The sequence below is a fragment of the Haliaeetus albicilla genome, chromosome 3 (assembly GCF_947461875.1).
Source record: "Haliaeetus albicilla chromosome 3, bHalAlb1.1, whole genome shotgun sequence".
Classification (NCBI taxonomy): Eukaryota; Metazoa; Chordata; class Aves; order Accipitriformes; family Accipitridae; genus Haliaeetus; species Haliaeetus albicilla.
In genome coordinates, this window is record NC_091485.1 from 24,766,872 (window position 1) to 24,792,060 (window position 25,189).

Consider the following 25,189-nt stretch of genomic DNA (forward strand, 5'->3'; position numbering starts at 1 on the left):
CCCCCCGCCTCCGCACCGCGGGCCCGCCAGGGGGGCGGCTGCTCCACGCACAGCGGCGCGGTGGAGGGGGCCGAGGCCGCCTCCGCCGCCGCCAGCCCGGCTCCGCGGGGGCCGCCCGGCTCCTCCCCGCGGCCTCCGACTCGGGCGTGGAGACGATGCCCCGGCCGCGAGGCGCTGCGAGCCTGGCCCCGCGCGTATGGGGCGGCCGCGGGGGCGGGGGGAAGCGCGCCGCGGAGGAGGGGCCGCGGTGCCCGCCGGAGAGCCCGGTCGTAGGGGCGGGGAGTCTCCTCCTCCTCCTCCTCCTCCCGCAGCGAGGCTCCGGCTCCCCGCACGCACCGGAGCGCCCGGCTCCCTCCTCCTGCTCCTCGTCCCTCCTCCCTTCCCCTCCTCCCCCCCTTCCCTCCCCGGGTCGCCTTGGCTCCGGGAGGAGCGGGGGGGGCCCCGCTTCCTTCCCTCCCCCCCTCCTTCTCCCACCCGCCACGCCGAGGAGAGGCAGGTGAGGACCCGGCCGCGTCTCCGCTCCCCCGCCCCGCGGGAGAGGCGGCCGCGATGGCGGCGGCGGCGCCCGCCGAGGCGCTAGGCCCCGGCCGCCCGCCCGCCCCCGGCCTCTTCCCGCCGGGCGGCCCGGGCGCCGCGCCCCGGGGTGGGGGGAGCGTCCCTCACCCCCGGCCCCTTCCTCTAGAAAAAGTTCCTCAGCAACTTTCTTCCGGGCCCGAGCCCCCGCCCGCGGGGCCGAGGGGCGGCAGGCGGGCGGGTGAGAGCGAGCCGCGGGGTTCCGCGCCGCCCGGGGCTGGGCCGGCTGCGGGGGGCGGGCGGAGGGGAAGTAAGTTTGTGAGGGGAGGCCGCCGCTGCGCCCCATCCGCCGCTCTCCGTTGGGCTCCCTCCGCCGCCCCCTCCCGCCGGGCTGCCGCGATCGCGGGGCGGTTGCTCGTTGCCCGGTGGTGGCATCCACCGCCCGCGTTGGTGCTCGGCGTGAGCCGGTCCCCGCTCAGCTCCCGGGCGCGGGTAGCCGAGTGCCGGCACCGCTTGGAACAGCCGGCCGGGGCCGGAGGGTGTAAAAAGGCGAAATTCAGGAAACTGAGTTGCGAGTCGCCTGTAGCTTGGCCTTCGTGGAATTACCGTCTTTTTTTTTTTATTCTGACTGTTCTGGTTCGTATCCCTGCATTGAACAGGAACACAACTGCTTTAAATTTCCAAGTCTTTAATTTAAATGTTCAATCATAACACTTTATCAAGGCTCCTCACCTTCCTTACAGTTAAAACAACTGTATTGGGCACACACAGGCCCCCGTTCCTGCGGAGGCTGCACGTAACTTTCTGCACTGTGTGGACCCGCAGGCTTGCTGTGCGGAAAGTTGTGCACACACATCCCTCAGGCCAAGGGCTAGCACATCGTCTTCTCCATTATACAGCACTACAAATACACGGGTTTATTGCGTTCATTTCAAAATGGTCCGTTCCAGATGTCTGGTATGCATGTGGGTACAGGCCGCTTTGCTTTGGGAAAACTAGGTTATAAATATTTCCGAACCTCATGATTGTTAAGAAGGTGTATTCAGGTGTACCTGCTGGATTTGACCCTAAGCAGAGGCTGGTCACTAATTAAAAAAATAGATGCTTGGATTTACTTAAAGTGGCAGAGTGAACCAAAACCAGTTTAAAACTTGGAGCATGTTGCCCAGGAAGGTGTATAGTCTTTCTTTTCATAATTAATAGACGGCTGAAGGAAATTTCAGGCAAATTTTGTAAGCAAAATTGACCTTTAGTCAGGGAAGCAAGATACGGAAGCTTACCTCAGAGTGTTTTTCTTTCATTTTTGGAAAGTAAGCCCTTGGAGAGGGATTTCTAATAAAATTGCCTTGTCAGTTACACTTGCAGTATCTCTGTCAGTAGTAGGTAGTACAGTTTTGCCATAACTGTATGTTCCTGCAGGCTTCATAGATGCAAGAACTGTTCCTTTCCAAACAACAAAACCTTGCACTTCCGCTCGTGTTTCTGATGCATGTCTGTAAATTTAGCTATAGGAGCTAAACTAAATCCCTGCTGAACATGAGAATAGAGCAGATGCTATGGGTGTGTTTTGCACAGCCAGGGTGTCACAGTTAATTTCGGGACAAGATAGCATCTGTGATGGAAACAGAAGGAGATTGAAGCACTGGTACTGGGCTGAATATTGAAGAAAAAGATCCAGTGATACACCAGGCATGTGAAAGGGTGACAGTAGTTGGTAGCAGCAATTGCCAGTAATTATTCCATGGGTTTCATTAGCTTTATTTCCTCAGGAGGGGCAGCCCAAATGCAACTGCAGTATCTGTGTGCCATCAGTCCCTCTAATAACTCTTCTGGCTGTTAGCCAATATCAAACAAATTTGGCAGCAGGGGTCTCCCAGGTGAGCAATTTCTACAAAATTTGTGAAAGTAGGGAAGCCAGGTAGAAGAGACCTCTTAACCTGCACACACATCAACACTTATCTAAAGCTGGAAATTGAGGCAGGAAATGGGCCCCCACTGGTTTTGCTGCTCGCAGAGCTACTGGTCCAGTTTTCAGTAACTTTTTAATATCTGGACCCCAGTACCGCTCTTTGAAATCTGAAGAACTTAGTTTGGAATGAGAGTAGTGAGACCAAGGTAGCTTTAAACTGTATTTCATATTATAAAGGAGATTTCCAGGGGAATATTTATTGCCTAACAACGGTTCTTTGGCTATGAAACAAATGAACGGAATTGAAAGTATGTTTAAATTGCTACGTTACTTGAAATCGCTGGAAAAATACTTAATAAATCTTTGGTGTGCTGCATACTGTGTAACAATTACTGAAAAACTGCAGTTCACAATTTAGGGTTTTTATCAGTATTCATGGAGCAGAGCAGAGAACTACACTTCTGCACTAGAGGAATAGTCTTATTTTGAGCTTTGCATCCTTTCTGCAGCTCCCAAAGAATGAAATTGGCACTCTGTTCACTCCGATAAATGATGGCTGTCATGTGACAGTGATGTGAAAGTCTGCGGTGTGGCACATGTCAGTTTATGTGGTCAAAGTTTACTTTATGAACCAAGTAGCTGCATGGTTTTACTTTTCTATATGTGCTGTCTGCGGACAAAAGCTCTGTATTTTCAATAGATAAGTCCTTGTGTTGAAACTGTTAGTTAAAAGAAATATGTTCTTTCATCTGTATTCCCTACTTGGATCCAACTGTTTTGCCTCATACTTTGATCACAGTTTGAGTAAGCTACCTTGACGTTAATTTAAAAATTGGTGTCAGCATTAACACAAAGACTACTTTAGGAACACGTCCTTATTCTGCTGCATCACATCAAGCAGCCTTTTTCAGATAGGACAGCTTCCATGCATACATACACAGTCTGTGGTTTCTGTGAAGCCCTCATGAAAGGTTTCAGGCTTCTAGTGCTGGAAGTTCTCTGCTAGTTGATGGATAAGATTGATTAGTGAGGAAGAAATGTAGTTTCTCAAACTACTGTAACAGAATGGTTTAGTTTTTGTCCTGGAGGAACCACCTTCAAATAAAAGTAAATAGCTCATTCTCGGTATTTATTTCCTTTTTGTTCTCCTTGAGAATGCCAGTAGGATGCTGTTTTGTAGTGATGGATTTTATGATATGGCAGCCGCTCCTTTTTTTTTTAATACGAACTGCTTTATGGTTGCCATATGGTAACTTCTTTCAATCACTACAGTCCCCGGCTGCATTCAGACCAATGACTTAGAGTTGTAGGGTTCCACATTGTATTATCAATTGCCAGGTTTTGAAGGCAAACCTGGGCAAATTCCCATGTGTGTGCTGAATTTAGTAGGGAAAAAGTCATATTAAAAAGATGCTGTCAACTAACTGTAGGACAAGTTTAATTTTAGGTTTTAAGAGGTCATTCTTACTGCCATTTCCACCTATGGGGGTTTGTCCTTAATAGTGCCAGTGCATCAAAGCAGAAACTGGCACCGAAGCAAGTTATTGAAATGAGGGGGACTGCACCCTTAGGTGAAGGTAACTTGCATGGCTGATTGCAGGATCAGAGATCCAGATGATAGTAACATTAATGCTAGAAATGAAGTAAGTAAACATTATTACTTATGCATGAGTTTTGTTCCCTTTAAAGACATATTCTTTAAAAATGTAAAGGATAACTGGAAATAGGATGGGAAATACTCTTTCTGTTGTCGCTTTGGGTGGGCACCTGCACAGAGCACCAGGTTTCACGCCATGTCCCAAAAGTCAGTGGATCAAAGTCATGCTCAGCTGAAATGAGCCCTTGAGCTGAGCGTCTCCTGCAAGCACTGCTAGCCCTGGCTTGTATCCGAGCCCCACAGCCCAGCAGGATACTGCCATAGGGATCATCAGTAAGCAGATCCAAGGCTGCATTGACTGTTGTGGCCGAGGCTGGGGTTTTGTTTCTATTTTTCTTGACTGTAGTGTAAGGTAATGTTACAGGGTATGGTCAGAGAGTGCCAAGGAAGTAATGACCACTAAAACCTCAGACTGGTATCGTCTGTATTTCAGCTTCTTGAGTACTCTAAGATGTTGCATAGGAAATTGGATAACTTTTTTTGCTAACCTAGCTGTATTTTATCTTTGTATTTTTGGAAGGCAAATAGTGTCATATGAGACTCTAATAAGTGTCTGTATTGACTACATCTACATCTTAAATGTTTACGTAAAGTTTTAATTCTGATAGTGCTGCTGAACTTCAAATAATTTGTCTTTCAAATTGGTACTTCAGGGGGATGAAAAAATTCTAGGGTTAAAGATACTTGTTTCTGTGGCTATCTTCTCACCAAAAGTCTAGAGAAGTCTGGGAGAAATAAATGATTCTTCGGAAGTGTTGAGCCACCCCTTCAGTTCAGATTTTAGGATCAGCTAGACCAGGCTTATAAAAGTGAATAACTTCATTTACTTCCATTGACAGTGAAGTTGAGTAAACACACCCACATAAGTAAATCTTTGTAGATCAGGGCCTTTAACTTTGTTTTGGGGAAACTTTCAGGAGCATTTTGTGGCATTAATCAGACATTAAAGTCAGTCTTCATATTGGAAGACTTTGGTTCAATGGGGTTAATTTCCTTTGTTTGCACATGCCCAAAGCACCTTCTAATCTTGCAAAACTGAGACAGTAATAGTGTTTTATTAATGGTGTGAATGATGGAGCATAAATGCAGTCAGGTCTCGGGTACGCTTACCAGGACTGGTGGCCCCGTGGCAAAAGAAGGGTCGGAGTGGAGGATGGTGTTCATGTTCAGTCCTGTTCCAAATGTTTGCCCATAGTTCAGGCAAGCTTTTTGATGGTGCATGTAAAGTTCAGCTTCAGAAAGAAAAATACAGTATCTGGGCTAAAGGTTTTGAAATTTTCAGCTGTACTTAATGCCCTCATGATTGTAAGAAAGGGCAGTGCTTGTGTGAGGCATTTAAAGAGTAATTAGAGGGTACTATGAATCTCTTGTGTATTGCAATTGTATAGCATTATAACTGTTTTGGCAGTCAGCCAGGAAAAGTAGACTTAAAACAAATTAATAGTGAACAATCTAGTTTTAATAAGTTACTTTATGGTTAGATAACAAAATTAATATTTATGCTTAAAATGTGACAAAAGACAAACAGGTCTGAGTTGTTATGTGTATCTTCTTGCTTTTCAAGAACGTTTTATTGGAACCTAAAATTGTGACCAACACTTGTAACCACAGAAGAATCAAAAAAACCCCTCCGAAGTCCTTCTGTATACCTTGCTCTTCCTTTCTACACTCTTCCTGTTTCTGGTTGGTTTTTACCAGCTTAGCTTATTCAGCATAAATACTCTATTTTGCCAAAAACAGTACCCCGAAGTCCAGAAGCTAAAAGACTGTGCCAAGGATAGCACAGCCACAGGCTTTCCTGGTTCTTAGGCTTCCTTCCTGAGCATCCAGTATTGCCCAGTATCTCAGACGGAAAGGACCAGTGGTGACCCTCTGGTCTGACTCAGAGGTATTTGGGCTAGATGGACTATATTGGTCTGATTCATAACAGCTGGTCTTTCAGTAGGCTTAGTTTAATGAACACGTGCCTCAAAGATGAGCAACACTGTTAAGGTTTTGGTCAAAGCATGCTCCACTGAAAAATGAAGATAGAATTGATGTCTAGAAAATATTCTTGTTTTCAAACTATACGTTTATCCCACATTTGCCAAACTGTGGGAAAGAAAACATTAATGAAGAGCTGTGGTTGAGGAAAGAAATCTGAACATAAATACAAAAGTTCTGTATTTCATTGTAAAGGGTTTAAAACAAATCAGTGAGTTTAGTAGGACATCTTCCAAGTTATTTTTTCAGTTCTCTTATATCTCCTTTCTTTGTCTTGATTCTGATACTGTTTTTCTGAATGTCTGCAGTTTGAGATTAAAACCTGATTTCCAAACAGAGGTCTTCAGAAGCATATTAACAGGCAAAATTTGTAGTCTCTCAGTTACAAGTTTAACCAGGTTAGTCTGTGAGTAAGAGAGAATTAAGTGTGACATGTAGGTCTGAAATTTGTATAAAACAGTGGTCTCCAAACATCTTAAAAATTAAAAAGTCTGCACCAAACCTAATAGCAAACTTCACATTTTAAAAAATCAGTTGAGATGTGGCATTTATATTCATGTGAGGACTAGGTGAGGGTGAGATGAAATGGGAGGAAAGCTTATGGTGATAAGTAAGTGTTTTGTATCCCCTTTCCCATAACTTCTTGAGCTGAAAACAGAATGTACCAGCAGAATATTTTACTACTTCTGGTGGTTTTGTTGATAGATAGTATTTAGTATTTGTGACTAGCTCTGATTCCAGTAGTTTAGTTGAAGTGCTCCGCATTTCCTTAGAGATGTGAACTTATTTTGGTGCTGTGGTGAAGCTGCATACATACGTAATAGTGCATCTTATGCACTTGTGGGTAATTTCTCTTAATAGAAAATCTTGCAATACTTCAGTGACAAGTGAACCTGAAAATATGGATTATTATTTTTTTCTTCTTCCTAATGCAAATTCATGCAAGGCTTAGATAAGATCCATAGGGCAAAGACCATTCTCTACTTTGCATGATGACTAACCCAGGTGAGTTGTGTATTGTTCTTGTGAGAAGGCTGTCCTGTACTGCATGGAGATAGAAGACTTGTTGGTTTTCTTGTTTGTTTTTTTTTATCCTAAATCTTAACAGTGCTTCTCCTCTTTGATGCGCATGTTTATTAAGTAAAGCCTACTGAAAGAACAGCTGTCATGAATTGGACCAGAAGTCCATCTAGGCAAATCTCTCTCTCTTTTTTTATTCTTTTTCCCCTCAATTCAGGAGAAATTCTTAATGTCTCAAACAAAAGTTTTTGGAAGTTTAGTTAAAGGGAAAAGTTCAGAATGGGTTCTTTCAGCAACAGATGGTAGTTCTGATTCTGCCTGTTTTAAATAAAAAGTATTCAGGTTTTCTTCCAGCAGTAATATCTTAAAATATAAGGGTGCACTCTGGTTTCTGAGGCATGTGATATTTGCGATTTTTGCCAAAGTATGTTCTTTGGTTTTGTTTTTTGGGTTGCCCCCTGCCATAAGTTCTAGGTAGAAGATGCATTAATAGAATGACAAAGTCGTGAAAGCAAAGAGAGGGAGGAGTTTGTTTAACTGATACTGATGTTAAATATTTGTTTGAAGGATTATTAAAGGTTGTAATAGTATTGGCCAGATCACCTCATCCATACCTGACTGAAAAACATGCATTGGAGAGAGGGAAAGAGTATACTAGTCTCATTGTGGACACCCGTGTTTAATTCTGTTTTCATAGTAAAGTTAAATACTCTATTCAGGAACACTTAGAGCATAAAGCATACTATTTCTTTTGAAAACAATTAACCATGAAGGAAAGAGAAGAGAAAACCTGGGTAATTCTTGAGCTGTTACCACTAGTCAGTTGGGGAAATCTTCCTGAGTAAAATTCCTTTTTTCAGCAGCCACACTTTTTCAAGCCTGAAAAGTAAGTATTGTATTAATATTCTGTAGGGGGTGGGAAAAAAGGGTTATTTGGGGGGGGGGGGGTGGTTTGGGGTTTTGGGGGGTTTGGGGTTTGTTGGTTTTTTTTTTTTAGTTCTGTGGTTTTCAAATGAGTGAGCAAAATGCAAGTACAAAATTCTCAGCTTCAGAAGACACAAAAATTAAATGCTGACTTGCATGTTAGCTTCTAAAGCCATATACAATAGTAATATCGATACTTTTTTTTACTTTCAAGTACAGTTCTGTACTGTATTTTAAGTGTAGTTATACACTTAAACACAATTCATAAGTCATAGTGGTTGAGGTTATTTAAAGTGATAAGCTTTCAAAATAGCTTGCTGAATAATTACATATATTATGTAATTTGTTAAAGATATCAATCTTTTTCATTTTAGGAAATAATTCTTAGCTTGTATGCTGTAGAAACCTGTAGCACTGATTGATTCAGGCTATCACAATGTATGTAAAATGAGACAAGTGAGAGTTTATAGACGAAAAATTATTTCCCTGGAAACGTTTGACTTATTCATACAAAGTAGGTGTATTTAAATATTCTGGCGTTAATTTGCATAGGTTATTAAATCTAGGGCTCTTTGATTACCTCCCCCCCATAGCTTAGGTCTGACATAGTTTCAGAATACTATTTAAATTTTGTGTATACATGGTGAAACCATAGTCAAGTTAATACAAAGTGACTTACATTAACAGGCACGACACCTTGATTTTATATGGTTATTTTAAATGATTATTTTAACTTAGTTTTACACTTGTGCTGCTTTGTTCTTTTCCCAAAGAAAGAGGTTGAGTCTTACTGGTCAGTAAAAAACGATGACTCTAACTATATGTTAGGTTTACACTAATCTTGTTAGCTTTTTGCCAGGGGCTTGGATTTTCTGCATGTATATTTAATGTAATAATAAAGTATCATAATAATTCTTTTAAGTTATATATATAATTATTTAAGCAATGAAAGCCTAATTTATATGCAGGACATTTTTTTTTCTTCCTAATTTGTGTTCAGTAGCATTTGATGGAAATTCTGATTGAAATTTGTATAAATAACCAGCATTACATTTTAAGGTACAAGTTAATATGTTGCCTTTTAGATAAGGATATAGAAGGCAATAATTCTAAGTGCAAAACTCATTTTGTTTTAAATCTGATGGATTTATTTACAAAAGGGAACGTTAGCTTTAATTGTTAATTAATTTTCATCATGAAAACCTCTAAGGTGTTAGAATCTATAGGTCTCATACTTGCAAGTTTTTTTTTTCTTTGAAAAGACAAACAAAAATCACTCCTCTGTCTTTTAACCTTATCTTCCCTAAATGTTTCTCAGATTCTAGTGAATCAATATCTAAGTAATAATTGGGGGATGAGGGGGTGGGATCCTCTACACTTGTAACAGCTTATGTTACTTTAGGTATTTAGGTGTTCAAATTCTGATTCCAGGTGGTTATGAATGAACTCCGCCAGTTTGGTGATTTGAATTTGTCTAAAATTTTGGTGGCTAACAACATTGTTTGAATAATTTTTTAATTTACTATACATTATCCTAACAGTAAGTTTGGGTCTTAATATAAATTGATAATATAAATTGATGTTACAATTTTAAAGAAGATTTCTTTCTCCACTTTAAATATTAAAAAAAAGCTATCAGAAGGATAACTTTCCATTATAACATGGCATGTGGTCCATCAGCCTAAGACTTAATTTGGCTGTGAGGGTCTGTTGTATTTTATTTTTGCTGTTATACACATACTTAGAAGTAAACATTGTTTACTGCATTATATGTAGTATAGTATAGCTAGGTAAGCAGGTAATTTGGGTGACAGAATCAAATTATATTCAGGCTGACAGAGTAACCTGCCAAAACTTTTGAGCTGGGGGACTGATCACAGTGTAAGATGTTCTTGAAACCTTAACAGCACTGATGGAGAATTTAAAAGTTTATAAGTGTTATTGCTACATGATTTCTACAGCTTGGAAGCCATGCCATTAAGCTGTTGCTTCTCTTAAAGTATTTCCTAGACTTGAGGCATTGTTACTCCCTCCCCAGTTCCTCTGAAACTGAAAAGACAAGGCAGATGCATTAGATAATACAGTTTTACAGTCAGAATATTGGAAAGGGTTTTTATTCTCTTTTTGAAAACATTGCCATGTAAGGTAACTTTTCACATGCTTTATACTGAAATGGAAATGAGACTTCCCCCCCCCTTTTTTTTTAATTGTTTGTTTCATCAAATCAGTTTTGTGTGTGTGTATATATATTTTTTAATTTTTTTTTTAGCTAATTAGGAAGTGGAAAATCTGAACCTGTTTTTATCACAGATATTTTAGCATTGCTGTTCTAGGACTTGATCCTTTTTCACACTGAAGTCAAGTGCAAAATTCCCCTTGGCTTCAGGGAGAGCTGTATTAGCTTCACACAAAAGGACCAAATTGTCCTCTGGGATAAGTGGAGGCAAATCTATTGAAGTAGACTTCATTAAAGTATAAAATGAAGACAAAGAAGTGTTGCCTGCCTTTACAGGCAATGGAATTGGATCTGTTTGCTTAAACAGCTAGGTTAATTTAGCAGTTGAATCAAAGACTTTTTCCTTTTTCCAGTTAGATAGTATAGTTATACTAATTCACTTCATTGAGCAGCGAATAAAATGTCACTTATTTTTGACTACAGATATTTTATAGAATAGAATCTGTTTATGAACTCTTTTGTCTATGTGGCATAAGAATTATCACAAGAAAACTCAAACACTTTCTAAACTGTTAGCAAATGTTCAAGCAGTTTGTCCTTAAGTAGCTGAAAGGGATCCACGTACTGTTTAAATTTAATAGGCTTTATATGACAAGTTTTATGGGATTTGAGGGACTTTGTATTTTCAGTATCAGGCTGGTGTCCTGAGTGGCTTTCTGTAGTCTTGCTGAGGTGGGAAGACAGTAATTCATTTACACCAAAAGTTGGACTGCATGTTGTCCTGTGTGTTTGCTGGTGGTATCCGGAGTAATCCCACTGACTTCCACAGTAGATGGTAGCGCCTTTGGCATCTTTTTCTTAGGCTTTACACAATGGTAACTGTATTGTGTACACAAACGATGGAGAAATAGTATTTGAAAAATGAACTCAAAGTGATTACTTATGTAATACTCTGCTACGCTTCTTGTAAAATGTATCGTTTGTCACTCTTGCATATCAAGTTTTTCTTTCAGTGCTTCTGGTATCTGTTGGGATCATGAATTAATTCAGCAGTCTGATGATTTTGACCTAAGCACTGTATGGCTTGCTTGTATTTTCTCTTTTGAAGTTTCACAAAGGGAAGGGGGACTGGAACATTGTAATCGTCTTAGAATAATTTGAGCATGAGTCCTTAAATGCTGCTCTGTGTTTTTTTATTAACATTTCACATGTGAAATAAAATCCCCTCCCTGGGAAGAATGCAGATCCACAGAGCTCTTAGCCATTTAGCATACATAGTTCTGCATAAACCCCTCCGCAAATAACTGCTGCTGCAATATTTAGCTGGTGTTAAGGGGTTAAGTAGAAAACTGAAATTCTCTGAAACATTTGAGGTGCTAAATTTACAAAACAAGACACAAGAACTGTTTTAAGATTAGTCATAGTTAGGAAGCTTATTGAACTACCAGCATCTTCCCGGAAACATCCTGTACTTTTGTCGTCTTCAGCTAGCTTCATCTATTCATGGTTTTAACTGCTTTTTGGTTTTTAGAAACTCTTGCTGCAACTTCTTTGTGACTAAGACATTGTCAATCAGTCCCGTCCTCCCCATGCCAGCCAACTGTCCCCTTAATGCAGCAATTCACTTGGATGAATAGTGCTCATACTTTAAGGAGACAATTGCCTACCAGAGAGAGTGCCAAGTTGATTTAACTTTGCACAAGTGTGAAAGAGTGTTTAAATGGATGCTGTCAACTAATGTTGGCCCAGGGCTTCAGCTGCCTGGAAATTGTTATAATCTGATTGGGAGTATGTCCAAATTTGTTTAAAATATTTTAGTCAACCACTTGGCTGCAGAGAGAATTAGTACCCCAGAAACTGTTGTCAGACAATCGTGCTTGGTCTGTCGGAACAACAGCAGATGTGTCCTGGCCAAATGTACAACACGGCTTTTAAAATGGACTCTTTTTTGGCAGTACGTCACTAAATTGGCAAAAGAATACAGATTCGTGTTGTAATCTGCTCTTCCAGTTCGGTTTAATGCCACAGCATGTGTTTGAAACACTTAGTTGGATGTATAATACAGTGTAAAACCACAACTGTAGCCTGCCATTACTGTAAGACTTACAGAGCTGAGCTACCGCTTAGACAAACCAGCTACTGGATTATCCACTACCTGGAAATGTTTAGAACTGCACAGAATTTAGGAAAACTGCATTGCTTCTTTACGAGCCAAAATTTTTTGATGCATTTTTAGTTTTAGTGGAGGTTGAAAGGATGCTTACCTTCTAGGTACACCATTGCTTGAATGCAAAGGGTTTAGTGCTGTGCATTCTTTCTTCCCCAATAAGTGTAAGCATGGTCCTTTTCTTAGCATAGTTTGGGGTCTGATATGTCTTCACTGCACTTCTGAAAGGAAGAGAGAAGGTGAAAAAAGTTAAGGGAAAAACACGTGGAGAAGGTGCTCCCTGAAATTCCTGATGTCACTGTTTCAGGGAGGCCAGGAAATCTGAGAAAAGGAGCTACTTCTGTCAAAAGCCTTACAAAATATGAGAATTATACTAGGTGGGTGGAAAGTATGCCATTAACAAAATGCTCAGTTTAAAGGAGAGAAAAATTCTTACAGGCATGATGGTTGAATGGTATATCTGGTAAACTTGTATTTTCCCAACAGTGAGTGTATCTGGGGGCAGGGAGGAGGGTGTTTTCCTTGCTGCTCTGAGATCATTAGGCCATTACAGCTGCAACAACATTGCTATTAGTTTAGATACATTTGTGGACAAAAAAGAAGCATTGTTATTTCAGTGCCTGGCTGGAATAAGTAGTTTGTTAAGCAGTGCCATGAGATTGTTAGTTGTTTTGAGGACATCCCAATTAGTAGATGTGCAACTATTAATGAGTATGTGTATTGTATACATCAGAAAAAAAATGCTTAGACTGGAAAAGATGAAGAACAGCAGCTAGAATAATTTCCAAATATGAAAGACTAGAAGTTGATTGTGAGCTGTCAGTATAGTATGGATTTATGAAGGGGAAATCATGCTTAACCACCTTCTGTGATGAGATGACTGGCTCAGTGGATGAGAGCAGAGCAGTGGATGTTGTTTATCTTGACTTTAGTAAGGCTTTCAGCATGGTCTCCCATAGCATCCTCACAGACAAAGTGATAAAGTACACACCAGGTAAGTGAATAGTGAGAGCGACTGGAAAATGGCTGAACTGCCGGACTCAAAGGGTTGTCATCAGTGGCACAAAGTCCAGCCGAAGGCCAGTCTGGTGATGTACCGCAGGGCTTGATACCAGGGCCAGTCCTGTTTAACTCCTCCCTTTTTGACCTAGGTGGTCACACGGAGGTGCACCCTCATTAAGTTTGCAGAGGATACAAAACTGTGAGGAGTGGTTGATAGACCGGAGGGTTGTGCTGCCATCCAGAGGAGCCTTGGCAGATCAGAGGAATTGGCTGACAGGAGCCTCATGAAGTTCAGTAAGGGGAAATGCCAAGTCCTACCCCTGGGGAGAAAGAACCCCAGGCACCAGTACATGCTGGGGGCCACCTAGCCAGAAAGCATCTTGGCAGAAAAGGACCAGGGGGTCCTGGTGGAAAAGATTTACATGAGCCAGCTATGTGCCCTCGCAGCAAAGAAGGCCGGTGGTGTCCTGGATGCATTAGGAAAAGAGTTACCAGCAGGTCAAGGAGGTGATCCTTCTGCTCTACTTAGCACTGGTGAGGCCACACCAGGAGTGCTGTGTCCGCTTCTGGGCTCCCCAGTATAAGTGAGACATGGACATAGTGGAGAGAGTCCAACAAAGGGCCACTAAGATGGCTAAGGGCCTGGAGCATCTCTTCTATGAGGAAAGCCTGAGAGAGCTGGGGCTGCTTAGCCTGGAGAAGAGAAGGAAGGTTCAGGGGGTTCTTACGTGTATAAATACATGATGATGTGGAATAAAGAGGACAGAGCCAGGCTCCTCTCGGTAGTGTCCAGTGACAGGACAAGAGGCAATGGGCACAAATTGTAATACAGGAAATTCCATTTAAACATAAGAATAAAGTGTGGGGTTTCTTATTGTAAGGGTGATGGAACGCTGGAACAGGTGATCCAGAAAAGTTGTGGAGTCTCCATCCTTGGCGATAACTCAGAACCCAGCTGGACACAGCCCTGCACAACTTGCTGTTGTTGACATGGCTTTGAGCAGGGGGATTGGAGTAGATGACCTCCAGAAGTCCCTTCCAACTTCAGCTGTTCTGTGATTTTCATGAAAGGATTTAAGAGGGCCACAACAGTGTGGTAGTTGAAATGAAACAAAACACAGGTGTTGAAAGGCAGAATATTTTTGTTTGTTTGTTTTGGCAGCCACGTTTTTGTTGTTGTTTCTACCAGCTTGCTTATGACAAGTTGGGAAGAAGGGAGATAACTCTGCAACTGCATTGTTCTCTTGGGTTTCTTTGCTTTCTGCTATTAATATGAAGTCTGTGTATGGCTTTATTGTCCGTTGCGTCCTCTCCCCACCCCCATGGCAGCAGTGGCAAGGAGTTGGGTACTGTTAACTTCTCTGCTGCCTGGAAGAATGAGCAGCACCAGAGTCAAGGAAATGTTTTAATCTCATATTTGGAAAGGTGTTTTTTCAACATCTGTGGTAATGTAATTTTTTTTCTTCTTAATGCTGTAAAAACTTATAATGTGAATGCTACACTTGCTCCAATGGTCTCTTTACCAATGGTGATAAGGTATTGTTTTGTTTTTCTCCCTACATTTGACTAAACATACTGAATTGATGAATCCATGCTGTTGTTCTATTAGTGTTAGAACTACAAACTTCCATTAGACTAATACAAAATACAGAGGTGAAAAAGGAGCTGAAACAATTGCATATGGATTTAAACACACTCTTAGGTTTAACAGATTACCAGTAGAAATATGGTCACAATGAAACCTAGCATTTGAGTTTGCATCACAGAAAGGCACCTGATCAGTTTAGTAAGATAGGACTCGTTCGTTTTCAACTCTTTGTCTTTGGACTTTATAAATAGAAAATAAGATGGAAGTCAACACTATGCCAAAGAAAAAAATGGGTGAACTTGGTTTAGTCCTTGTCTCAAGTTGCCTGGTTTGTGTTTGTAATTTCTGCAGAAGTTCTCCATTCCAGTCTTCTAGCAAGACATTAAAAGTTATACTTCCCTTTGAACAGTATCTCATTTGCAAATGAATAACTGTGTTTTTGCAAGCTCATTTGTGTTTTCTGGTAATTAGGACAGCTATTAAATAGTCGTGGCTACTGCTGCACAGGAACACATATTTATGGAACTATCATTTACAGACTGGAAGGCTAAGAGAGTTCTTTTGATATAACTAAATGTTTGTATTATTACTGTTATAGTAAATCTTTATCATGTACTGATCTTCCCAAAGATACTGCTTAAACCTTCTAAGGAAAAAAAGCCAACGCTCACATCTCTTTAGAGAGGCTTGCATGTGCACTTGGAAAACGGCAAGCAAGCAAGGATCATTGCACTGTAGACAGTAAGCAACAAGTACAACATCTAGTTAAGATATTAATTTATTTATGTATGATCTGTAATGTCTTAAACTGCATGTGACACCGATTTTATTTAAAAAAAAAAGGCTTCAGGAGAGATCTGGGGAACTACAGACACTGTACTAAGTAAATCAGTCAAAATAATAAAGACGACAACATGGATAAACATGATATATTGAAGAATAGTTAAGAGCCTGCTATGAAGGGATGTCATGGTTTGCAAACTCACTGGAGGTTTTTTGAAGGCAAGCATGTGAATAAGTAATATCTGACAGAAATAGTTTACTTGGATTTCCAAAGGGCATTTGACAAGGGCCCCCACCAAAGAATTTTGAAGAAACTAAGCAGCAATAGGGTAGGGGAGAAGGACTTTATGTGGTGAAATTAATGACTAAAATATAAGAAATGGAAAATTGGAGTAAATGGGGTAGAGAGGGGTCCTGGGTAATAATTCTTTAGGGTTATGTTAACGGAGAATGTTCAAGTTCATAAAGGATATAGAAGAAAAGTGAGCTCACAGACTTTACTGATGGGTGGTAGATGCAAAGGCAGACCCCAGCATTGCACAAGGACTTGACAGTGCTCAGCAACTGGATGTTTAAATGGCAGATGAAATTTCTCTTAAATAGCTTCATGTGGTGTATTTGAAGGTGGGGAGGAGCAAGCTTACCTTTGCATCTCAAAAGATGAGCTCAAAGCTGACTATTGCCACTGGAAATGGTTAGGAAAGAAAGGGAGAATAATGATTACACTGTTAAAAAAAAATAAAAATTTGATTATTTGATATACTTCTGCCCCACTCACCCCTAACCCTGTCATTTTCTCAAAAAACCCTGTAGTTTTAAGGAAGAGCAAATATGAAACAGTTGCTGTAAGACGAGCAGCATGAATTCGTTAGGGTAGAAATGGTGACCAAAAAGCACTGTGACAGAATCCTGTAAAGTGTTCAGCAGCCAACAGGACATAAATAGGGAGTGTTTATTCACTGTCTTTTTTTAGTACACACACACTAAGAGGTATCTAATGAAACTAGCAGCTGATGAATTGAAAACAGACAAAAGGAGGTGGTTCTCCACAGAACGCGTAATTAAGCTATAGAATTTCTTGCCTCAAGAATTTAAGGAGGCTAAACATTACATCAGTGCAGAGGGAAACTGCTGTTTCATGGATGAAGAATCATCAAATGCAAATACCTATTCTACTTCAGGAAATCCTGCTTCTGCAAACTGTTGGGGGCTTAGGGAGTATTCTGGGGAGGTATTACTATATATTTATTGTGTTCTTACACGCTTTGGTCGGTATCTGTTATTGATTGCTGTTAGAGGGTATTTGAATGGGCATGGATCTTTAGGTCTTGCTCAGTACAGCCGTTCCTTTGTTGTAAAGCCTGCCCCCCCCCCCCCTTTTTTTTTTTTAATTTCTCTTTCTTGTTTTCCAGAATCCTTTTCCAGAATCCACTAACCTATTTAGGGAGGTGTTTTATTGCCACTAGCTACATATTCTCCTCTTTGTGTGACCTTGTATGTGCCACCAAAATATAAAATCTCCAGGAAGCAAGGGTCATGTTTAGGGCAGGGTTAGTACTGCAGGTACGTGTCAGTTGGTGGCTTAATTTCCTAGGATTTTGTCCTGTTACTGCTGAGTAGTACTTTTTTGGTCGTGCAATGAATGCACTTCCAATCACATTTCTCTCATGCACTCCTCACACAATAGAGGGCCTTTAGGGAAAGAGGTGTTTTAAGGAAGAGGCATTTTTGAGTGGGTATTGATCAAAAAAGTGTATGGTCTGGGCTGTCTGCAGGCTGGTTATTTCTGCTCTCCCTTTAGACTCCTTTGTGGTGATTTTGTATTGCCCTTACCTCCGCCAGACATGCTAAGCCCCTGTATCTCTCAGTTGTATGTTACCAGTTTATTGATAAAAGTATACTACTTTGTGTCTGTAGTGACTATTGAAATAATCAAGGGACCTCTCTACTTGTAAATGGAGAAGTAATATTAAGAGGACGTTGTGCTAGACAGAAAAACTGCATTTGAGAAGATTCACAGTATTTGAAACAAGAGGCTGCTATTTAATAGAGCTTTCCTGTTCCTTTTGTTAAGGTGGCAGCTGTGCAAATCACAGAAGATTTTTACTGTTTGGTTCAGTCTTAATAGGTTATTTTGATTTAGTAGTATACTTTACTGTGTCACTGATTTTTGAATCCTAAGTCCCTGCTTTCTGTAGAAACATTCTTAAAGTTTAGGCTGAGTTTAGGCAATTAGTAGAGTTAGTAATATATTTTCATCCAGTTACGTTATCATTTTATGAAGTTATGGGCTTCTGGATAGCTTTCTGTATGTGGTTGCATTATTTTAAAATAGTTCTTTCATTGTCAACAGGTGTTAAAATTTGTACAGAAATGTCAGGTATGTGGGGGTTTTATTTGAAATGTGTACTTATTTTTCCATGAACAGACCTCTAACTGTTGTGCAAGGGGAAAATAGTGACTGCTAATGTTTACATACAACTTAAGCTAATTCCAGATGCTGATTTAGGGCAGTGCTGCTTCTCACCTTGTTGAAAGAAAACTTTTCTAGCCTAATTTTTTGATTCAGTGATAGCAGATGACCATTAGGCATACTATACAATGTGAACTTGAGGATTAGCTGTCAGGAGACAGGTTGGTGAATGCCAGCTTTGGCTGCCTATACGTGAGCTAGTTCTGTAGGCTCCCTTTATAGTCAGTGGAGAGAAACAAGCACTTTCACTGCATGATTCATCTCACCCCCAGATGGATGTCTAAATTTGGAAAATTGATTCCACCTTAAGTCCATTACTGAATATAAATGTCGTTAGTTTAAAATACAGAATTATTTGAAAGGACACTAGCTTGACTGGCACAACAATTGAGTAGAGGTCTTAGGTTTTCTTCCATGAATTAGGTTTCAGAGGTTTAAAATCAGCACTCTGTAGCCTGTTTCGTATTTTATGTTGTTTGAAGCTTCTCTGGTTTTATGGCAGATTTGAAACTTAACAAGCAGGGTATATTCACATTGCCTAATTTCTAAGCATCTAAGCTGTGTGAGGCTATCTGACTAGTCTTGTTGCTAACTGGTTTGATTTTTGGGGTGGGGGGATGTTGACAGGGACTAGCATAATGAGAAAAGCAGAGCATATAACACAATTTTCTTTCTGCTTTAAACTTTCTGTTAAATATTAGGGATGAAAAAAAATAAAAAAGTGTTTAGGTATCCTTAAAATCACTGCTCCTCTAGAGGAGCCTGTGCCTTTCCACTGGTTGTACAGGAAGCCTGTGTAAGGTGATCCAGCCTTCAAATTTTCAGGACCAGAAGGTAGGCAGTGCAGATACCTTCCTTAATTTTTGTTTCTGCTTGTCTGGAGCAGACACTTGGAATGGCTGGTATCCTTTTTAACTACTTTTCATGCTGTGCCATGCTTGCTCACTCTGTCATGCTTGAAAACTCTTCATTCCCCCCCCCCCCCTTCATTTTTTTCCTGTTTATAGGTCTTGATTCCTGTCAGTGGCAATCTCCTGTTCTTTCCTCTTTCTTTCCTTTTGGGATCTCTGCTTTTTATGTCATAATTTGTGGCAACTTTATCGTCTTGATCACACTGATCAAGTCCTGCCATCAGACTTTATCCTTATACCTGAATTGAAACCAAGAAGTTATTAAGAATCCCACTGCTATTGTACCACTTTTATTTTTCTATCCTATTAATTATACTTATGTTCAGTTATACAGCGAAGGCTGATGAAACTCTGTCAAGTTTTTTGGGTTTGGGGGTTTTTTACGTTAAAGTAAGTATTTGTTTATTTCCTACGTCAGCCTGAACATTCTAGAAAAGTAGTTTGGGATTAGAACAACATTTCAGGTTATGTATATCATAGAAACCTGTATCCTTCGAACATTTTCCTCCACCAGATACAAACATGGTGTGAAGAGGAGCTCCTCACTAGGAGCTTAGGGAAGATCACTGGTTGGAATCTTGGAACTGAAGGGTTATTGGGGTTCCTAACTGGGAGACGTGGATGCTGTACAGATACCAGGTGGACTCCTTACTTGTACCGACACATATCTAAAACAGTTCTCAGCTCTCTAACAAAAATAGTAGAAGTCAGAAGTCACAGCTATGACATGCTACAGGAAGATATGAGGACAGATGAAGCACATCGCCAGCCCTTAACACTAGCAGAGCATTTGTCAAATAGAAGTTGCCAGGCACTCCTAGAAAAAAATACCTTCCCTGCAAGAGGGGATATAAAAAACCCCAGTAGTCTCTTCCAATTGGGAATGGCTGGATAATTCTCCCCATCCCTAGTCTGGCAGTTTAATGCTGGCTGTTGTATAAGCACAAAATGCAAACCTGTCAGTTTGTGTGATAAGGAGCAATTGCTGACCTCTTCACTTGATACCGGGTAGGACTTTGCTTGAGGACAACATCCCTTCTTCATGTTGAGTTACAATCAGTATTTGGTAGGAATATGAAGTGCTGCCTATTCCTTCCCTATAGACTGTTCCAAGGAAGTTATTGTCTTCTGGTTTTTCCTTTCTTCTTATTGTATATGTGGGGTTACGTGCTGTATTGTGCACATCTTACCTGTCAGACCTGTCACCGGTGAACTATGCTGCTCCTCTAGTGGCTGAAGGTACGGGTGTTTACTTCTAATTCTGCTCAGCCTCACGGTTATCAGTCTTAGTATTATTCTTTGTGAATAGCAGTGGATTCTGACAGCAAGCAGTCCACAAATTGCTCTAAACAGCAGAACCTGTTTTTCAACAGATTCATTTCATGTTTAGTCTAGAAGACTCTTTAAAAAATATACAAAATTGATTCTTAAAGCTAACCTGGGATGGTTAGTGGGATGTGGGATGATAGTACTGCATTGCTTCCTGCTTGAAAGATGACATTTAGAAGCATTAAGTTTATAAAACCGGTGAGGACTTAAGGAATTTTCTAAGTTTAGAAGATTTGAGGCTTAGGAAAGAAATCCCATTTCTGCTGGATAGGGAACACCTCTAACTTTCTTTCAGATACAGCTTCCTATTTAAGCTTGTGAGAAGTGAGAAATATGAGTTTTTACATATTTGTAAACCATTGGTTTAGATTAGTATGAGAAGAACCAAAACACTGAAATGAATAAGAAAACCACGTAAAAGGACTTAAAATACCTCTCCCGCACTCTCCAGGAGAGACATGGAACAAAGCTTTCTTCCCTTTCTTTTGTTTTATGGGAACATGATAAAATAGAATTATTTAAAATGTTTGTATCTTTTAAATTTGTTTTCAATAAATACTTGCTTTTATTGACATTTTCAGTTGGAGCTTGTGAAATCTGCAGCAAGGTACATATTTCAGCTCTTTTAAGCATGCTGCTAATTTTTGAAGATGAGAAGTTCTGTCATTGCAATGTTTTTATCAGGCAGCATTAATTCTTTTAAAATATTGTTAATTTGTTGTTTCCTTCATTATTACTCATAACTTAAATCCTTCTGACCTGTGACCAAAATTTGAATAACTCATGGAAGTTACTCAGGAATAAGTTGTCTGACATGCAGTCTTCTGCTGAATCCCTAATATCTTTCGCCTACCCTTCAATGTTTCTACCATTAACATTTAATTAAAATGGAAATTGTACTTCCTCCTGGCAATATTTTTGGAGTCAAAAGAGTATTGCTAAAAGTTCTGCTTACTGGTTAGGAACAAGAAAATTTGCTACTAAAGAGTAGTTATTTAGCCTGAAGAGAATCTTTAAGTATACATTGTGTACTCCTGAAAACAAGGTGCCAGAGTGGTTGCGAACACAAAATGGCCAAGGCATTTTACTTACCTATTTAGAAGAGCGTTATCTGAACCTGTTGATAAAAACCAAAGGATGTTTTTGTGCTGTGGTGTACCCTATTGTAGGTTAACAGTATTTACCTACACAAAATATGTCAAAACTACTTTCTATTGCGCTTTTCTTTGTTCTTTGATTACTAATATTCTCTCTTTTAAAGAGAACTGGTAGCACTCCAGTAGTTGCTGTAGCATCTCTTCAGTCTCCTCTTCACACCATTTTCTTGTCTATTCCTGTTTTATTTTGTATCCTGTACAGTGGCTAACTTATCAAAGTTATCAATTGTGTTCGCTTTGCACATCTTTGGAGAGTAGTGACTGATAATGTGTTACATGCTGCTGGCTAGTTCATGCTTGGATTGTATTGCCTGCATGGTAGGGAGTAACCTGAGCTGGAAAATGCTGAATTAGAGGGAAGGCCCATTGCCTAATATGGAAAACCTTTTAAAAAGATGAACAGAAAACTGATGTCATCTTTAACATATCCTTAGAAGATGTCTGAAGACTTGAACATTTTTTTGAGCTGTATTTTGATAAGCCTCCCCATCACAGGAAATGCTGAGATGGTTCTCCTTTGTTTTGCTCCATCAAATAAGAACACCCTCAGGAAAAGTTTGTCTTTGACATCTTTTTCAGAAGGGCTTTTATGAACTGTGTTTAAAGCCCTTTCAACAGTTTTAAGCGGTAGAGGAAAAATCAGTGGAATATGAGTCTAAAGGAAAATCAAGGAATAGTAAGTGAATGTTCTGTGGTTTTCCATTACATGCCATCATTGCAGGCTTGGTACACCTGTACATGTCACCCTTAAGCTAGTCCGGAGCTGGAAAGAGTTGAATATTTTGATTCCTTAAGCAAATGGAACAACATGAACATGAGGTAAAGTAACACCTTGCTTTTGAAAGCAAAGAATTAAAGTGGGTTTTCTTTTGGTTTGGGTTTTTTGGTAGCGGGATCACAAAATCATTAGCAAAATGCCTACATTTGGAACAAAACTTTTCCGTTGAAGACAGAGGATACACCTACTTTGCAGGAGCCAACCCTGACCTAGGGCAAGTGACTGTAACCTACAAATAAGCCAGTTTTGCCTCCCAAGACCAGAAGAAGGTGGATGTTTTCCTTCTGCAGTCTGCTTGCTGGAGGTGCAGCAGAAATGTCTTTCTCCTGCAGAAGCAGATGAGCTTGGAAGGTAGAACTGCGTGGCTGAGCTCCATGCATGTTGTAAAACATTGCCAGGTGCTTGCGGGGTAGATGATGAACAGGGCAATGGAGTATTGGAGATAACTGTAAGAATCCCTGGGCAGGGTAATGGTGAGATTCTTACTGTGTCCTGTTGTCTCTGTTTTCAGAGGAGTGATAGATTTTTTTTTTTTTTCCCCAAATTTGTCTCACAGCTCCATGATTGGAGTAATCCAGTTGAGTCATGCCTGTTTAATACAGAAAATTATCATACTTGTAGCAAAAAGGATGTGGGCCATGCTTTCAGGATGTGGAAATTTCTGTTCTAGGGCAGTACTGAAAAAGACCTGAGACTCGTAAGGGACAGTGGCTGCTGCCAAAATAAGTGCTAGAGTCTCAAATGGGCCTGTGTGAACATCATGAAGTTCAACAAGGTCAAGTGCAAGGTCCTGCACCTTGGTCAGGGCAATCCCCGGTATCAATACGAGGTGGGGGATGAAGGGATTGAGAGCAGCCCAGTGGAGAAGGACTTGGGGGCACTGGTGGATGAAAAGCTGGGCGTGAGCCGGCAACATGCGCTTACAGCCCAGAAAGCCAGCCGTACCCCGGGCTGCATCCAGAGCAGCGTGGCCAGCGGGTCAAGGGAGGGGATTCTGCCCCTCTGCTCTGCTCTGGTGAGACCCCACCTGGAGTGCTGCCTCCAGCTCTGGGGTCCTCAGCACAGGGAAGACATGGGCCTCTTGGAGCGGGTCCAGAGGAGGGCCACAAAAATGACCAGAGGGATGGAACACCTCTCCTGTGAGGACAGGCTGAGAGTTGGGGTTGTTCAGCCTGGAGAAGAGAAGGCTCCGGGGAGACCTTACTGCAGCCTTTCAATATATAAAAGGGGGCTTATAAGAAAGATGGGGACAGGCTTTTTACTAGGGCCTGTAGTGACAGGGTAAGGGGTAACAGGTTTAAACTGAAAGAGGGTAGATTTAGATTGGATATAAGGAAGAAATTTATTAGGATGAGGGTAGCAAGACCCTGGAAGAGGTTGCCCAGAGAAGTTGTGCCTGCCACAATATTGGAAGTGTTCCAAGTTGGGTGAGATGGGACTTTGAGCAACCTGATCTAGTGAAGATGTCCCTGCCTGTGGCCATGGGGGCTGGAACTCGATGATCTGTGAAGGTCCCTTCCAACTTAAACTGTTCTGTGATTCTGTGAAAGAAGGATTAAGAGATATCCCTTACCTGGAATACCATGTCTGTTCCTGGTGATCCCTGTTAATGGGAGGCATTTGGAGAAAATGAGGTTGTTGAGTGACTGGAAAGGCACTTGCTAGACTGGAGTCTAGTGGGACTGCATCAGTCTTGCCAAGGGGAAGGTTAAAGAGAGCCATGATCTGCTTGCTTACACAGGGAACAGAAACGGGGTGCTGGTAGGGCTCCAAGGCAAAGGTGTAACAAGATTGCCGCCTGGATGTTGGCATTAAATTCAGATGGGACATGAGGCATGTACTTTTAGTGATTACTGTGTTTAAAATTTAGGACTTGTCCAGTGTGGGTGAACTTTTCATAACAGGTCACTTTGAATTTGAGCATGTGTGTACATTCAAAACCTTAAAAGAGAAATTAATTTAGGGCAGCCCTATGGCCTCTATTGTGCAAGACGCCTGACAAGTTAATTAAGGTAATTTCTCCTGGTCATTTTGCCTATGAACAGTATTACGTCTGTCAGTATAGAAAGCAATAGAACAGCAGTCATGATAGCTATTAGGGTAGTAACTCTTGTTTAGTTAAAACTTCATCCAGCTCTTCCCTTTTAATACAGGTGTTATTTAGCAGGTGTCATCTTACTTTTTTTGTTTGTTTGTTTAATTTTGAATTTCTTTACAATTTAATTGTACTTTTCACTTGGTTTTTGTGTACAAAGGAAAACACAAGTTATTGAATCATGAAGAACAGTTGTAATTGTTTATACATATTTTTACTTTTTGTTTTAGTCAAAAGGTTGGTATTTTTCAGCTGGCTTCTTGAAATTCCTGTTGTTCAGCAAACAGGTAATTGCTTAAGGAGGCCTGGGTATATGGTCCTTGAATAAATGAGTGGCAACATTTTGTCAGAAATTGGATTAAAATGCTTTAATTACTGATTTTTTTTAACATGCTAATCGTCAATTATATTCAGGTAAAATAGCATTCAGAATTAAGGAGAATTTACTTTCAACTTAGGGTGACATTTGGCAAACAGTAGCTAGGAAAATTCATCTCTACAAAGCAGGTATGTGCAAATGTAAAGTAACAGTGTGTCAAACACACACCAAATAAATTACATCAAAGTTCCATGAGATTCCCTAGAAGTGTTCCTGTGCTATAATGGGGTGGATATAATAGTCATTTATTACAGGGTCTTTTTTGATTCATCTTTTAAGTTCCTGTGACTGTTCCTTTCCTTCATATTTTTAAGTTCACTAAATGAAGTTGAAACTGGATTCTGG

At 40.7% G+C, this 25,189-nt stretch overlaps 1 protein-coding gene across 2 annotated transcripts in view; it reads left to right on the forward strand.

The window, feature by feature from the left end:
- Window positions 1-296: 296 nt before the first annotated feature.
- YES1 (YES proto-oncogene 1, Src family tyrosine kinase) overlaps window positions 297-25,189 on the forward strand; it is a 51,785-nt gene continuing 26,892 nt past the window's right edge. Inside the window, exon 1 of one of the 2 annotated variants that reach the window (XM_069779119.1) lies at window positions 297-496. The gene's annotated coding sequence lies outside the window, so the exon portion shown is untranslated. The remainder of the gene's footprint in view (window positions 497-25,189) is intronic. The other variant, XM_069779118.1, reaches the window with a different exon arrangement.